The 17421-nt window shown below is 39.0% G+C and overlaps 1 protein-coding gene and 1 pseudogene across 1 annotated transcript in view; one reads left to right on the top strand and one right to left on the bottom strand.

Annotated features, from left to right (window-relative positions):
• Positions 1-17421, top strand: part of LOC100696232 (histone H4-like) — a 144120-nt pseudogene that overhangs the window by 24186 nt on the left and 102513 nt on the right.
• LOC102078282 (histone H4) overlaps positions 1-17421 on the bottom strand; it is an 83813-nt gene that overhangs the window by 62190 nt on the left and 4202 nt on the right. The window contains exons 3-5 of the mRNA XM_025902335.1: positions 17131-17182; positions 16154-16370; positions 14262-16056 (exon numbers count right to left, since the gene is read on the bottom strand). The gene's annotated coding sequence lies outside the window, so the exon portion shown is untranslated. The remainder of the gene's footprint in view (positions 1-14261; positions 16057-16153; positions 16371-17130; positions 17183-17421) is intronic.

Genomic DNA, 17421 nt, shown 5'->3' with positions numbered 1-17421 from the left:
TGGATTACCAGTGGGCGAATGCATAAATAATCACGAACCACGGAATATCCCATCACCAGAGCACCCAGTCACCTCCACTTTAGGATTTCGATTCGGAGTAAAAACACAACTTATTAATAGACCCGAAACGGGAAATCAAATACGTCCTCCGTGGTTAACCTTACTCCACAAACACATCAGTAGCACGAACAGCCTCAATCAACCAAAATAAATATAAATAAATAAATATACAAATCAAAATAGTACTTAGTATTTATAGTAGGACCATACAATTTGATTGGTCATTAGCAGTGCAATGTTAAAATAAAATATCCATTCTGCTTCACAGTTTTCACCCGGCTCAAAAGTCACATTTACACAGCATACAACAGAGTCAAGTACACTTTGTAGCAAAGGCAGGACTGTGGATTTACTGCATAGTGGTAATACTAAGCGGCTCATAACAGACCAAAGCGTTGGTGTCATCTGTGTGCAGGTTACAACACCCCAAATGTGACTTATTGGCGCTCAAAAGTTTAAGCGATACATTTAAACATCAGTGAAATATCTGAGCGATCATTCATCAGGGATACGTGTGTGAATAATCGTGGTTCAAAACCATGTTTTTAATCCAAGTTGGGGAATGAAATTGTAAGAATGTTCAGGGATATGAAGCTCAATAATGTAGTGCTCTTGTGTTTGTGTTCTTTATTCTAACATGGTAGTTATAAATAAATAAAGAATGTGTGATAGCTTGTCACAGGTACTGGCTGACACCTCGTTTTGAATAATCCAACGTTGCACCAAGTTCGTGAATCACACATTTATTTCAAAAACGAAAGCCAGGGATAGTATTTAATGCACTTTGAGACCTTTGTATATGTTTGAACTTGGCAGTGGGTGTTGTGAAGCCAGCCTTTTGCGACAGCACACTTACCCTTTTATTTGACTGTGTCAAATCCACTGCAAACGCCGGTGCTTCTCTTTGTCAGAATAACTGTTCAGGCCAAAGAGCAGAAAGAGTCAAACAATTTTCTCTTTGTGTGAGACAAGACGGTTTCACTAAAAAATGGGTCATGCTGACAAAGGATTTTGTTAAAGGTGCCAGTGTGTGATTAAAAGCGTCACAGGAAGACAAAACCTCACAAAAAACTCAGTAACTATTATCTGCTCTGAGTCACAGTTTACTTGAACTGTTGATCAATGAAATGTCTCTGGTTACATTCGAGGGCCACCATCAGCCTGCAGGGCCGCACTTTGAAAGCTTTAACCGTTACACATGAAGCTTAAATGTTTTTATTCAGCTGAAACTGTCCTACAGTGTAGTCATGGTTTTTATATCCTTATTTGTTAAGTTTATAGTGTGAATTTTTAGATATATTTCGAAATATTTTGTCACATGACTTGATGTTGGCGTTTAAAAATGTGCAAAGAAAAAAATAAATGCTGCTTTTAAAATTAGTTTAAAAATAGATACTTCAGCATTTTCTTTTTATTCTGATTTAAATACTCAGTTTGTGCTATTGTATACAATATAATACAATAAAACATTATTTATATAGCACATTTAAAAAAAAACACAGGTATGCCAAAGTGCTTCACAGAACCAATTAAGAGCAATATTAGATACAAATACAAATATACTGACAGATGGGACGGGTACCTGATGTGAGGTATATAAGACTGCCTACAGCCTCTCTATACATCCTCACATCTCTCATCTTAACAGCATCTTTTTTGTATCAGAACCTTTGATCACAGGGAGTTTCCCTGGGTTTACAGTTCTGCATGTTAAACCTCATCAGTATCTTGTTGACACATGTTTCTTGTGACATTGTTACACATCCATCAGACTGAGTGAAATCAATACCCAGAAAATGCTGAAGTCTGCCCAAGTCTTTCATTTTAAATCAGACTGAAAGCATTTCTTTCACATTCTTCATTACCTTTTCATTGCCAGCTGGAATTATCCACCCTGGTCGTTCAGTTGTTCCCCAGTCAGTCATATCTTATGTCACTCCCGTCTCTGTGCTCTGTGTTCCCTTTGTTCAATGTCAAGTCAATGTCTTTGTGTTATACTTTCTGTTTTACTTTGACAGTCCCTTGTCTCATGTCAGTGTTTCAAGTTTTGCTTCCCCTTGGTCCCGTCAGGTTTGATTTCTCCCAGCTGTGCTCACCTCCAGTGTCTCATTCCCTCGTTATCCCTCAGTATATTTAAGCCCTGTGTTTCCTTTGCTGCGTTGTACCCTCATGGTTGTGTTTCCCTTGCTGTGTCTTAGGTTATATTATTTCCTAGTGTAGGTCCCATCCAGCAAATAAAGCTGTGGGGTAGTTTTTGAGTTTACTCTTTGCCTCCGTTAGTCTACATTTGGGTCCTCTCCTGCCAGCACCCAGCCTGTTCATGACAAATGCAGCACATAACAGCAGGGTGCAAGGTGCTAGCAGGCATCTACATGGAACGCCATAACCAAGTAGCCGGCATAATATACAGAAACATCTGTGCTGAGTGTGGCCTGGATGTCCTGAGGTCAAACTGGGAGAGTTGAGGTTGAGGGTAGCTGAGAATGACCGTGCTAAGATCTAGTGGGACTTCTGAATGACAGCAACATCAGGAAGAAGGAACACGAAAAGCTGGAGAAATACCAAGAGCTCGAGAAGATGTGGAGGGTGAAGGTAACAGTGGTCCCAGTGGTAATCAGAGTGCTTTGTGCAGTGACTCCCAAGCTAGGCGAGTGGTTCCAGCAGATCCCAGGAACAACATCTGAGATCTGTCTAGAAGAGCGCAGTCCTAGGAACAGCTAAGATACTGTGCAGGACCCTCAAGCTCACAGGCCTCTGGTAAGGACCCAAGCTTAACCGATAGACCACCCGCAGGGGCGAGAGGGGAATTTTTAATGACCTTGTGTGGGTGTGTCCTGTCATCTCTCCAACCTGGGTGAGCTTTGTGTGGTGGCTGCTTGCTCCTCCTCTGTGAAGTGTGTGTTTTGGTGATTTAGCCTTTTTAAGTTACTTTTCAGTTTAGTGCAATTAGAAGTGCTAGAAAACTTAAAAGTCAACTAAACACGGGAGCCAGCTTAGCTCAGTGGAAAACGGCGAACTGAGTTCAAGTTCAACCTGTGGCCCTTTGCTGTCTTCCCCGCCTCTCTCTTCCTCTGCACCTTCCTCTTCATTTTCACTATTACTATCCAATAAAAGGCAAGGTGCCTTGTTAGTTTGAGGATTTCTCCAAAATGTGATGATCAGTTATTGATGGTCTGGTATAATAAGTGGTTTTGTTTGGAGTTGTGCAGAACTTGTCTGTGTCACCGTTTCAGAGAATATGATCAAGAGGTGACAATAGCCAAATTGTCCAGCAGGTGCCACTGTGGAGATGGTTTCAGATTGTGCTTGTATTGACGATTCAAAACAAATGCTTCAAATCTTTCACGAAGCCTTGCTTTGCTCATCATGGTGAAAACTTCACAGGAAGTCCGTATCTCAGCATTGCCATAGTTATGTCACAGTTTAGCTGGAAGCTGAGCCAAAATCCAGATTTAAGAGCGAACTTCATAAATCAAGAAACTGATCTTTATTTTATGCAGCAGAAAATCCACATTTATTCCCAACTAATGGTTTAAATGCACAAAGGGCAACATAAGACGAAAATAAAACAGGTAACACACTCTGAGACAGAGACTAAGACGCACAAACTTGACAGGGAAAAAAGGAAAACAAACACGAAGATGAAACCAGCTTAACACATGAGACACAGGGTTGATAAAAACAAGAGGCAAATTTTTACTCAAACACAAAATCCCCAGAGACATTCATACCTTACTACCACAAAACTATCATCCAGGGGAAGGACAAGGAGCCCAAAACAGTAAGTAGTTTATCTGCAATTCTGTTTTTGTATTCCTTCACCCTTCTTTTACTTTGTGTTTCTAAGTGTGGCTTTAAAAGTACAATACAAGGTCTAGTAAGGCTATAAATAGGTAAAATGTTCTTATTCTTATGAAGTAGGCCTGATACAGTTTGTTTGCACCATCTGCTTTCAAAAACTTTAAACAGAAGAAAGATCAGAAACTAACAGATCAGTGGAATTATTTCCTCTCCTCAATCTAATCCACTGACATTCAGTGTTACTCTAATTTAAAAGCTTTGAGCTCCTGATGTCATTTCAGTGTTAGAATTCATAGACACTGTTGTGTCTGACATTTTATTGTCAGGTTGAAGAAACCTTTTGTATTTCCCATCAGTTTCAGTGCAAAGTGTTTTCACATGTAAAGAACAACATGGGGAAATTCTGTAATTTTTCAGCAACGTGTCTGATCAGATTTCTGGAATAAAGAAATATTTATGGCTTTTTCAACTTATTCCATCTATCTTCTGTTAGAAAAAATAAAAACATTTAATTGTAAACTGATTTGGTTACGACATATTTGTGTGTGAACATATAAACTCTGATTCTTGCATGGTGAACTTCACAGTCACCATCATTATGTGATGTGTTGGTTTAGTGCAGGGGTGGGCAATCTCAGTCCACGAGGGCCAGTGTCCCTGCAGGTTTTAGATCTCACTTTGGGTCAACTCACCTGAATCACATGATTAGTTCGTTACCAGGCCTCTGGAGAACTTCAGGACATGTTGAGGAGCTAATTTAGCCATTTAAATCAGCTGTGTTGGTTCGAGGACACATCTAAAACCTGCAGGGACACCGGCCCTCGTGGACTGAGATTGCCCACCCCTGGTTTAGTGTGTGACCAGTTAGACCAGGGGTGGGCACCGAGGGCCGGTGTCCCTGCAGGTTTTACATGTGTCCTTGAACCAACACAGCTGATTTAAATGGCTAAATTATCTCCTCAACATGTCCCGATGTTCTCCAGAGGCCTGGTAACGAACTAATCATGTGATTCAGGTGTGTTGACCCAAGGTGAGATCTAAAACCTGCAGGGACACCGGCCCTCGGGGCCTGGAATTGCCCACCCCTGAGTTAGACTCCTCCAGTGAGCAATCAGGGCAGTAAACAATACAAACAACAAATCTGCAGAAACAAAGTCACCAGAAGTATTCTGTTAGTAGACATTTCTCACAGATGGCTGGTCTTTGACTCTGACAACTCTGCAAGATGTTTCCCCTTATTCAACAAAGCATGTCTGTGTCAGAGTGTGCATCGTCTCTGGAAACCCTAACTGTGTGAAGCAGGTCTGTTTCTTTTTCATAGTAAAAGGAAACCTCAACATCTGTCAGCCTACCAGACCATCCATAGATTTTTCAGGACTCAGTGAACAAACACCAGAGTTTTTTTTTTTTCTTCTATTTGTGGACTATGCAAAGACACAGGACCCTGAAACTGCAAGCTCGACATCAATATTGTATCTAGATCAGCTCTCTCAAGTCACTGAAGTAATTTTATATCTTTTTTTTTTTTTACTTTAAATATATAAACTTAAGCTGTAGCTGTGGTTTATGTTTGTGGAGTTTTCAATTCAGAATCATCACTATCAGGCTGTAGTGCAGTGAGCGACACCTACCGACAGTTGCTATGTGTAGCTGCTGTCAGCTTTGATAGAGTACTGTACCTTTGTGCAGAGAAGAGCCACACTGACACATGCAGACAGTTTAAGAAGCGCTGGAGAAAAATGTATTTAACAAAAATACCTTGCAGTAAACAGGATTTTTTTATAAGGATAAATATTCTACAAATTTATCTGAAAGTGATTATTATAAAAGAACTCATATTTTATCAGTAGCCACAGTTGTGGTCCTAATTATCAGGTGCCCTCTGTACTGCTGTTACACTGTTTAGGTCGAATTGAAACATTTTCAGATAATATCAATTAATATCAGTGAAAGTGATCAACTTTTCTGTACTTGATCATGAGTCAGTGAAGTACTGAAAGCCAGAGAAGAAGACTTTGATTTATTCTGAAAATAGTTCACATTTTAAAGTCTTCAGAGCTGCAGAAATTTTTTTCATCAACAAGGTGGAGCCATGTTTAAACTGATAAATAAAATGAAACTATAAAAGTGCAGGTTTTTCCTCTGGTTGTTTCTATTGCAGTTGTTATAGTTCTTGTAGTTTTGATCAGTCGGTGTTATTATCTTACTAACCTGTAGATTTTCCTTCTTCTAGCTGTACTGACTGACCTTTGACCTCATGTGTTGATGACTCTTCACCTCTGTCTCCTCTCACAGGGAGAAGATGATCTGCAGGATCCTGCTGCTCATCATCCTCACCTCATGTGTCTCTGGTTAGTTTACAGCTTCACTTTATGAACTCCAAATAAAGCTCAACAACAGATTTGTTCCAGTTCTCAGTGTGTCTGCTCCTCTCTTTCCCTCTCTGTCTCCTCAACAGGATCATTTGTAGTCAATGTGACACAGACCTCCTATCAGGCAGAGGAGAACCACAACATCACACTGGAGTGGACGTTCACCACCAAACCTGACAGATCAACCAAATCTCTTTCCATCATTTGTTGCCTTATAGCTTGCCATGAACACTTTGTCCTCTATCGTGTCATTCATGGTGTTGAGTTGTCAAAGTCTCGGGATAAAAAGTTTTCAGGACGAGTCCAGAGTGACAAAGACGCCCTCAGAGAAGGACGAATCAGACTTCAACTGTCCAGACTCAGGACTGATGACTCGGGTCTGTACCTGAGTGAGGTGAAGACAGATCATGGCTTCAGTGTTGGAAGCTGTCGACTTAACGTCACTGGTAAGATGATAGTGATGATTATAATTGCCATTTTTATCCATCCATCCATTTGCTTCCATTTATCCTTTTCAGGGTCGCGGAGGGGGGGCTGGAGCCTGTCCCAGCTGTCATAGGGCGAGAGGCGGGGTACACCCTGGACAGGTCGCCAGTCTGTCGCAGGGCCAACACAACCATTCACACTCACATTCACACCTAGTGACAATTTCGATTATCCAATTAACCTATCCCCACAAGCTGCATGTCTTTGGACGGTGGGAGGAAGCCGGAGTACCCGGAGGGAACCCACGCAAACACGGGGAGAACATGCAAACTCCACACAGAAAGACCGTGGAATGGTGCCATGATGATGGTGGAATTGAACTCAGGACCTTCATGCTGTGCGGCAACAGTGCTAACCACCGTGCCACCTATCTTTTTGTTGTTGTTTATCTTTATTTAAATAAACAAGAAGTGAATGAGGGCTGTTAAGAACTGTATTATGTTGTACATGGCGATAAACATAAGTTAAAGTCCAGATGGTCTTCATTTTAAGTCTAGTCTTTCACAGGAGCTGCCGATCAAGTCCAACATCAGAGAACAGCTTGGAGTCCACAAGCAGAGAGCTGGGGATGGACCATATTTTACACTGGACTGGGACTAACAGCAGCAGCTCTGTTTTTCTGTTTGTCTGTTGTCCTTATTTTTGTTTTACAAAAAAAACCAGACCAGAAAAGCATTGAGTCACCAGAGCTTTTCACCAAGACTTAATCCAAGAATGGACTGTAAGAGTGTGACAGTTCATGTAATCAGCTTTGGCGTTCCAGTCAGGTCTCTGTCCTGACACATAAGATTGATGCAGTTGAAAGCTTTACCCGTGAAATACGCAAAAACTTTACAAAGCATGTAAACATATTATCACCCCTAACATTAAATATAACAAACAACAGTTTCTCTCACAAAAATCAAATGTATCAACACACAGAAAATATTAGCCATTTGTCATTGACTGGTGTGAAGAGACACCAACATATTATTCCAGTGCTTGCTTCCCTTCATTGGCTTCCAGTGCATTTTAGAATTAAATTTAAAATCTTACTTTTGACTCAAAGCGCTAAATGGTCAGGCACCAGACTATTTGTCTGAACTTTTGCAGCTTTACACACCCTCCAGAGCCCTTCGATCAAGTGATCATTTGCTCTTTACCTTACACAAGTCTAGAATGGTTCACAGAGGGGATCGGGCATTTGCGGTTGTGGCGCCGAAAATGTGGAACAATCTACCTCTCCGCATTAGAAAGGCCCCAATTAGAAGGCCTACAAAAGTTTGGATGCTTCTCAGTATTTTGTGCCATGATGAGAAACACGCTGCAGCCACGGTCTCTGTCACTGCTCCGGTATTTATGTGATGAGAGGAGAAACTGTCCGAATGAAAGTTAGAATGAGTTTTTCTGCTTCTCGCTTTTTCTCCTCATATACTGTAGACTTGTAGTCAAGACCGCCTAAACCAATACCAAGACCAGAGGGTATCGAGACCAAGACAAAGTCGAAACAAGACCGAGACAAAAAAGTCTTTAAACTGCAGCCAGATGCTGCTTCGTTTATGGGTGTCAGGCATATTTATGTGTTTTTGTGATGCACTTGCAAAGCCCTCCTACCCGCTGTCTACTGTCTCACTCACTGAGAGGACAGACGCACGCTCCACTTGACTAACCTGCAGCATAACACACCTGTATGCTATAAATACACCTGTTGTATAAATGTTTACAAAGACACTTTAAAAACATCTTGCTGTCTGTTTTTTCCTCTGTTCCTCCTCTTTGTTTTTAACTCTCTGAACTGTCTGTACAGTTTATCCAGATATAAACAGTTTCATTTTGTTTTATATAAACATTGCAACACAGTAACAGATGAACAGCCGTTTTTCATTTATTTAAAAAAAAACAGCTGTTTTTAAATTCAATTGGAGAATATTTAAACTGACAAAGGTTTAAAGTTAATTACACACATATATACATGGGAGAAGTCAACACACCTTATACACTGACACTGTCTCAGTGTTTGTTTCATATGCAACAAGTCAACAAGAAAAAAATCCCACTGTTTACATCGTATTTCTTTTTTCGTCACCTTCCCTTTTCTGTTACAATTCAGGACTATTTTTTTTTTTACATAGAAACCCCCCTCCAAAAAAAAAAAAAAAAAAAAAAAAAAAAATCCAACTCTGAGATTGTAAAACAGTTTCTGATCAGTCGAGAAATATGTCTGTGAAGGTTCTCAGTCATCCAGGTCATCTTAGTCTAAGGAGCTTGGAAAGAAAAGCGTCTGGACTTCTTTAAGTTAACTTGAAGAAGTCCAGACGCTTTTCTTTCCAAGCTCCTTAGATCAGTCAAGAAACAGACTAAAGGTCATCTATAAGTCACTGTTTTTACTGAATATGAAATGAAGAGAGACGTCTCCAAAGCTTCCAGTTACAACCTCCATAAACTGCACTTATATTATTTCTAAGTTTTTGAAGCTACATTTGGATCGACAAAGACGAATAAAGTGTTTATGAATCCAGAACCATCTGGATAAATTGTGAAAACTGGTCACATGGTGGTGATATCGCCTTTTTCCACGAATTACTTGTAGTGAATTGTTCCTTAATTTGCATAACAGCAGAGAGAAACACAAATGTATAGCTATGCAATGTAAAAAAATTAAAGAAGCCTAAACCCAAAATATTTAAAGCCTGCAGCTCTCCTCCTCAAAGAGCGTAACACAACAATGTCTAAAATGTCTTAATTTTCTGTTCCAAAGATTTCATCCATCAGTCTAAACATGATTAAAATGTATATAATGGAACAAATGTAATGTTTGATTATAGTAATGCAACAGATTTTAAAGCGAATTCCTGTAGGTATTTGTAATGCAATATATTAATAGAAACTGATAACTGCTCTTAAAAAATAGGCACCAAAGACAATAAGATGATGAAAGACATGTTTTCAGGAGAATCTCTGGACTGCAAAACAAACTAATATATGTACAATGTATGAGACAATTTACCTGATATATTTAACATTCACAATATTTAACTAAGAAAAAGTATGAAACACCACAGTAAGTTCATTATTCTGAGTCAGCACAGAGGTGGATAATAGAGTCAGGCGTCACTCTAAACCCAGCATACACAGGTTCAGTGAAGGTGGTGTTGAAGGTGAGGAGGTGGATCAGTTTGTCAGAGGAGACACTGTAGAAGGACACAGTTCCTGCAGAACAGTCCACATACACTGCTACTTTGTGAGAATGAGCTGAAGGGAGAAGAGGGATGGCTCTTCCTACGTAATCATGATTTCCATAGTAACCCCTTTTATCACTGCAGTAGAGACTCCAGGATTGATAAGTCCTTCCAAACCTGCTTTCATCCTCTTCTCCTTTCCGTCCGATTCCTCCATAAGTTACAGCAACATGAACCTCTCCTCTCCACTCTACCTCCCAGTAACAGCGACCACTCAGACTGTTGGTACACAGCAGCTGAGGCCAGTGATCAAACCTAAGATCATGATCAGGATACAGCTGGTCTTCTTCCATGTACCTCACCTCCTTGTTGTCGTCAGACAGTTTGCTGTGTTTCCTGTGTGCTGTGTTTGGACCCAGCGTCAGATCACAGAAATCTAAAAGGGTCAATAAGACACAGTGCATAAACACTCAACTCTAACAACCTATTAGCAAATTATTAATTAGAGCTAATGTGTAACAGTAAATGTGGTCCTCATATTTTGTGGTCTGAAGCTTAAACATCCAAGGATGCAGGCAGTGTGATGATGAGTGTGAATGAGAAAAAGAAAGTAATAAATCTTAATGACATAATCATCAACAATGATTATTTAAAAGGGAATTGAATTAGAATAAATGTTAACATATAAATATAAGCATACAGGCTTTGTATTCACATTCAGTTCACATGCATTCAGATCTAAGGTGCACCACCAACGCTAAACACAAACACCAAAGTGATGTTATGTGATTTGGTTAATTTCCTTTTATGTGCACATGAAAATGTATGTAAATTTGTTCCTGGGCAACCAGGACTGCCACAGTTTTTTTTTAGTTTTTTTTTTACATAGATTTCTGCAAGATGAAAATATCTCCTGTGGTGATTCTAGATGTAAGTGGTCATATTTTATTTTTCCCCACACATCCTCAAATTCACTACATGATGAATAAAGCCATGATAGGAGAAGTTGTGATGTATGAGTGATGACTTCATCTAACAGAGTTACAGTATTTTAAAATGGTGATGGGTAAAAATGATCTCCTTGGTAGTTTAGTGTTAACACAGCCAAATTTGTACATTTTCCAGTCAGTGGAAAATCAGTTCATCATCAGAATCAGTCAGCATGAGCATGTATTTGATTTATGGACAGATTTTCCAGTTTTAATTCTCAAATCTGATGTTCTTCATCCCAGTACATTGTCTAATGCTAGTTAACACAGATGAATTACAACCTGACTTATGAAGCCAAATTCTGTTTCAAGTAAACAAATAATTTAATTAATCTAAACTGTCGTCCCCTTTGGTAACTTTTATTTAGCACCAAATATTATAAATTAATCATGAGGTTGGTGCTGTTACAGCTGGTCTATGCCAATTTTACTGAGAGCAAAATTATCCAAATAATCTAAATAGAAAATTCTAGTTTACTATGTGGTCTCATTTCTTCACAAGATAATGAAGAAACGGTTTAATTGATTTCACATTGGTTTATGAAGAAATTATCACATTAGTGCTGCTGATTGGCTGAGGAAGAATAAAGTAGTTGTGGTAAACCAATCACATGACCACTTTAAGATGACAAAGCAACAAGGTGCTATGTGCCAGTTTTTAAAATGTGTTGATAGGCCACGTAAAACCAGTCACGATAAAAAAACAAAAAACAAAAAACCCAGCCCTTTCATGTTGATGGAAAAATGCACCATGTTGACCAATCAAAAAATGATATGCCAACATCACATTTGGCTGTTTAGGAAGAGGGGGAAGTTTTAAGAGTGAGTGAATGAGGTGACTGCTGAATGTCATAGGTGCTGCCAAAAAAGCCACCAAAGGCAGTTTACAGTGTAAACGGTGTCTCCAGGTAGATAACAGGAGGACTGATACACCTCCTGTTGTCAAGCCTGCAGGTATCAGTCTTGTGATGTTCTCCTTTATAGTCGACAGAAATTGTTTTTTGGAGTGGCACAAATAATTTGTGTGGCATCTTATTTAATGCAGAACACCTGACTGTTGTGTAAATAGTTTGAAATGGTTATTAAAAAAAGGTAAAAGGTAAATGGTTGCAAACAACTTTGTTGTTTGCATAGGATTTTAAAATTGAAAATTTATATCTGTATTTCAAGTTGTGAAATTGGATTCATTAAACATGTTTGTGGTTGTTACAGTAAAAAATCTAAATTTCTTTCTACTCAGATTTTATGTTTTTTTGTCATCTGATTTTAGAACAATTGTGTTAATACAGTATGTCAAAATAAAGAAATTACTGTAAGTTCAGATATGTGAGGTTGTGCTGAAAAGAATGATACCGAACAAGGCAAGATAAGCAGTTTTTAAAGGTGAACTGTAGAGGTCAAATCAAAAGTTAGCAAAAACAGAAAATTATACTCTGGACCCCAGAGGGCTCAACATTCTTTTAAAGTAACGCAATAGTTACTTTTCCTAGTAATTAGTTACCTTTCTAATATTGTAACTGAGTTACTAACTCAGTTACTTTTTTGAAACAGTAACTAGGAAATATAACTAATTACTTTTTCAAAGTCACTTCCCCAACACTGCTGAGGACATTGTGTGTTCAAAGTCAACTGTCCAGGTATGTGGTGACTTCACTGAAAGAACATGTGTGTCCAGCTTGCCTCCTGCTTCTACAACCTAACACAGATATCTTTGCATTTATTTCAACCATGACTGTATTTCCTTCTTAGTATTTTGTGACTGTATGGTTGTAACTATACATTGATTTTGTTCTGTTTATTTAAAATGGCAAAAAGAGTGAATGTTCCCCTAAAAAGGTCCAGGGGGAACTTTACTATTGTCTGATTTTTATAATTGAGAGTTTTGATGGTAAGGTGTCTTTGATTTAGTGCTCCTGGGTTTCTTCATTACATATTATGAAAATTGTGCTTAGTTTTATTTCTGCTCTTTCGTATTCCTGGTTATAGTAATTGTTTATTTTGATTTCTGGAGTTTCAGTTTGTTCCCTGCTTTCCCTGTGTCACTCCTAGAGTCTGTCTCCATGCTTGTCTACCTTTATGTCCTTGTCAAGTTCATGTGTCATTGTCACAGTCAGTATCCGGTTAATTCCTGTTTTATTTTGACAGGTCCTTGTCTTTTGTGTGCCATGTTCAGTTTTGCTTCCCCTGTCTAATCAATTAGTTTCTGTCCTGCTGTGTTCTCCGGGTGTGCCCACTCAGCCCTGATCTCCACCAGTGACTATACTGTCTGCGTCTCACTCTGCTCTTTGTTTACCCCTTTCTCTCGGTGTATGTAATCTCTGTTAGCCTGTTTGGTATCAGTTAATGTTGTTCGTATTATTGTTTTTTTTGTTTTTGTTTTTTTGGTTGCTTCGGTTATTTCCAGCCTCATTAGAGCACTCTCTGCTTGCCTCATGTCCTGTTCACATGACAGAGTGAGGATGAAGTCACTTGATGCTGTGGAAAATATTTTTAGTAAATGTTTCATAACATTTGCAGAAAAAACTATCTGCAATCAGGTCAGTGGTTACCTCACACTATGTTGGAGGAAAGAAAAAATATTCCCAGCTTTATTTCCTGTTTTCCTACCAGAGTATGTCCAGTGTCACATGTGGATCCTCCTTTAGAGCAGACAAAAGCTTCATTTCTGAGTCTCCTGGGTGATTATACCTCAAGTCCAACTCTTTCAAATAGGAGGGATTGGAGCGCAGAGCTGTGGCCAGAGAGGTGAAGCCTGTCCCTGTGATCTGACAGCCTGACAGCCTTCAAACATACAACATGTTACATCATTGTAAGGAACTGCTCTGAATTTGATGATGTACATGCAGTCGAATGAACAGATTCTGATTTCAGTTAAAGTTGTTAAAAAACAAACAAACTGGCTTTTCTGCACTCAGTTTAAAAAAAGAACAAAAAGCATTTACTTTGTCTTTTTTGCTATGATGGACAAATGGATAAATAAAGTTATATTTTTGTGATTTGTGAAGTGTGTGTTTCAATTCTACTCTATTATACTCTTTCAGAGCTTACACCAGAACAGAAACATCATCTTAAATCTATAAAATAATGATAGTTGTGAAATATCCAAATCTCCTGAAACAAAGCATCAGCTAACCTGAGAGTTTCCAGCATACAGTGAGGACTCCCGAGTCCAACACAAAGCAGCTTCACTCCTGAGTCCTGGAGGTTGTTGTTACTCATGTCCAGCTCTCTCAGTCTGGAGGACTGGGAAATTAAAATTGAGGAAAGAGCTTCACAGCTTCTCTCTGTGAGGTTACAGCCGCTTAACCTAGAAAGACATGAATATCAGTGAACTTTCCAAACTCTTATAAATAAACACTAAGCAATTTCTTGCCAGGATTAAACTGGATACTTACTGGGCTTTCTTACAGGCTTTGACCACTGGCAGCAGCTGCAGAAGAGCCTCTTCTGAAACTGAGTATTTCCTCAAGTCAAACACATCCACACCTGTTTCTGATGACAGTAAGATGAAGAGCAGAGCTGACCACTGACCACGAGAGAGATTAACTTTAGACAGGTGTCCTGAACTCAGGTGATGTTGGACCTCCTTCACTATTGGGTCATCCTTCAGTTCATTCAAATGGTGGAGCAGATTGATGCTTTTCTCTGGAGAGAGAGTATCATTCATCTTTTTTTTAAACATACTGAACTGTTTCCTGATTTATCTGTAAACTGTTTCCGGTTTGTGTGGCAGATCTTGTAGGAAATCCCAACTGGCTGGCATTGAAAGACCCAGGAAGAAGCGAAGAAACAAGTCCAGATGTCCATTTGGACTCTTTAAAGCCTTGTCCACAGCACTCTGATAGAACTGTCTTACTGGAAACTCATAAGTCTGCACTGATGATATTTGTTCTTCTTCCAGCAGGTTGATACCAGAGTTGATGAATGTCAAATGGGCATGAAGAGCAGCTAGAAACTCCTGAATGCTCAGATGGACAAAACAGTACACCTTGTCCTGGTACAGCCCTCTCTCCTCTTTAAAGATCTGTGTGAACACTCCTGAGTACACTGAGGCCTCTTTGACATTAATTCCACACTCTGTCAGGTCTGATTCATAGAAGATCAGGTTTCCTTTCTGCAGCTGCTCAAAAGCCAGTTTCCCCAGTGCTTCAATCATCTTCCTGCTCTCTGGACTCCAGAGAGGATCTGTCTCAGCTCCTCCATCATACTTGATGTTCTTCACTTTGGTCTGAACCACCAGGAAGTGAATGTACATCTCAGGCAGTGTCTTGGGCAGCTTTCCTCCAGCCTGTTTGGTTTTTAACACACTCTCTAGAACTGTAACAGTGATCCAGCAGAAGATTGGGATGTGACACATGATGTGGAGGCTTCGTGATGTCTTGATGTGAGAGATTATGGTGTTGGCCTCTTCCTTGTCTCTGAGTCTTTTCCTGAAATACTCTTCCTTCTGTGGGTCAGTGAACCCTCTGACCTCTGTAACCATGTCTATATACTCAGCAGGGATCTGATTGGCTGCTGCAGGTCATGTGGTTATCCAGATGTGAGCAGAAGGAAGCAACTTTCCCCTGATGAGGTTTGTCAGCAGCACATCCACTGATGTGGACTCTGTAACATCAGTGAGGATCTCAGTGATGTGGAAGTTCAGAGGAAGTCGACACTCATCCAGACCATCAAAGATGAACACAACTTTGAACTTTTTAAAGTTACAGATTCCTGCTTCTTTGATTTCAGTGAAGAAGTGATGAATAAATCCCACTAAGCTGAACTTTTTATCCTTCAGTAAATTCAGCTCTCTGACTGTGAATGGAAAAATGAACTGGATGTTCTAGTTGGTCTTGTCTTCAGCCCAGTCCAAAGTGAACTTTTGTGTCAGGAGTGTTTTCCCGATGCCAGCCACTCCTTTGGTCAGAACTGTTCTGATTGGTTTGTCTCTTTCAGTCGAAGCTTTAAAGATGTCTTCACACCTGATTGATGTTTCTGGTCCGTTTGGTTTCCAGGAAAACATTTCAATCTGTCTGACCTCATGTTCAGTGTTGACCTCTCCGGTCCCTCCATCTGAGATGTAGAGCTCTGTGTAGATCTCATTTAGAGTGATTCGGGTTCCTGGTTTAGCAATCCCCTCAAACACACACTGGAACTTCTTCTTTAGGTTACATTTAAATGTATTCTCACAAAGTGGATCAGGATTTTCTACAGGAAAGCACCAGAAACATGAGTGTTATGATTATAGAAAATATGACAATTTCATTCCTGTAAAGACTGAATTTATGAAGAAAAATCCTCTCACTGCTCTGCAGACAGTCAGCCAGCTCCTCCTGTTTCATTATTCTCAGGAAGTTAACTGCAAGTTTCAGAAATGCCTCTCTGCTGCTCCTTCTCTGCTTCTCTTCCTCACTGTCCAACACCTCCTCTTCATCCCTCTGACACTCTGAATAATCTGGATTCAGATCATTCTGCATCTCCTGCAGCTCGTTCTTCACAAACGTGTTAATGTCCTCCAGCCTCTGGAAAAAAATGACAATCTGAATTCATGAAAATTCAGATCTTCATAGTAAAAACAAGATTTTCACAAGATTTGCTTTGTGTTTTTTTTTAATTTAACAAAAAAATGAAGTGTTAAAATTTATGCAAGTAACATTTTAAAATGAAACTCCTGCCAGTCAAAAAAATATAATTCCAACATGTTATTGTTTTATAACATTACTGGATATTTTTTGTGGACTGTCAGTTTGGTTCTTATTCATATAAGAACATAGGTTATTAACATTAATTTGCTTTTCTGAAAAAAATGTGATATATAAATACATATGTATATAAAAAAAGACCTGTTTTGATCCATCAATTTTAAGTAGTTTTATCTCTTTTTACCCACAATTTTCGAGGAACAATCTTTTGCCACTCAATTCATTGATGATATAAACAAAAACTCAGATCCTTGGAAAATTTCAATCTGTTTCATCACATCATAATCCTGAGACTGCTTTCATCAAGGTCTCAAATGATCTGCTGCTCATTAGCTCAGTTTTTGATACTGTGAATCACAAAATTTTAACCTTTTGCAGATTATTTTTTTTAATTGCCATTATTGCTTCTCTTCTTCATCAGCAGTCTGAAACTTTGTTTTGAAAAGTGCTTTATAAATAAAAAATAAAGTGAAACTAATTCACTGTCTAATCATTTGTGGAATTTTACCATTTTTTAATGATCATGGGACTTTGCAACATAAAAACAATTTAAAAAGGAGGTATGGGTACATGTACAAACCTTAAACACCGAGTCCAGATCAGTTTGATGCTGAAGACTCTCCTGATTGGCTCTGTGGAGACATCATGAAGAAATCAGAACCATTTTGCACGTAAATTTCTAGCCAAAGATTTCTCGTCTACTGTTTCGTGATCATTTTAAATAAAACAAGCACTACTGTGCTCTAGCAAACCTATTATGTTTATTTACAGACTTATTTATTTATTCATTTTTTTGTTCTTGTAATGACCATCACTGGATATGCCCTGCACATTTGTATGAAGATAAAGATTAAAGAGAATTTTATAAAAA

This window comes from Oreochromis niloticus, linkage group LG3, assembly GCF_001858045.2.
Source record: "Oreochromis niloticus isolate F11D_XX linkage group LG3, O_niloticus_UMD_NMBU, whole genome shotgun sequence".
Classification (NCBI taxonomy): domain Eukaryota; kingdom Metazoa; phylum Chordata; class Actinopteri; order Cichliformes; family Cichlidae; genus Oreochromis; species Oreochromis niloticus.
This window is presented reverse-complemented; position numbering and strand designations above follow the sequence as displayed.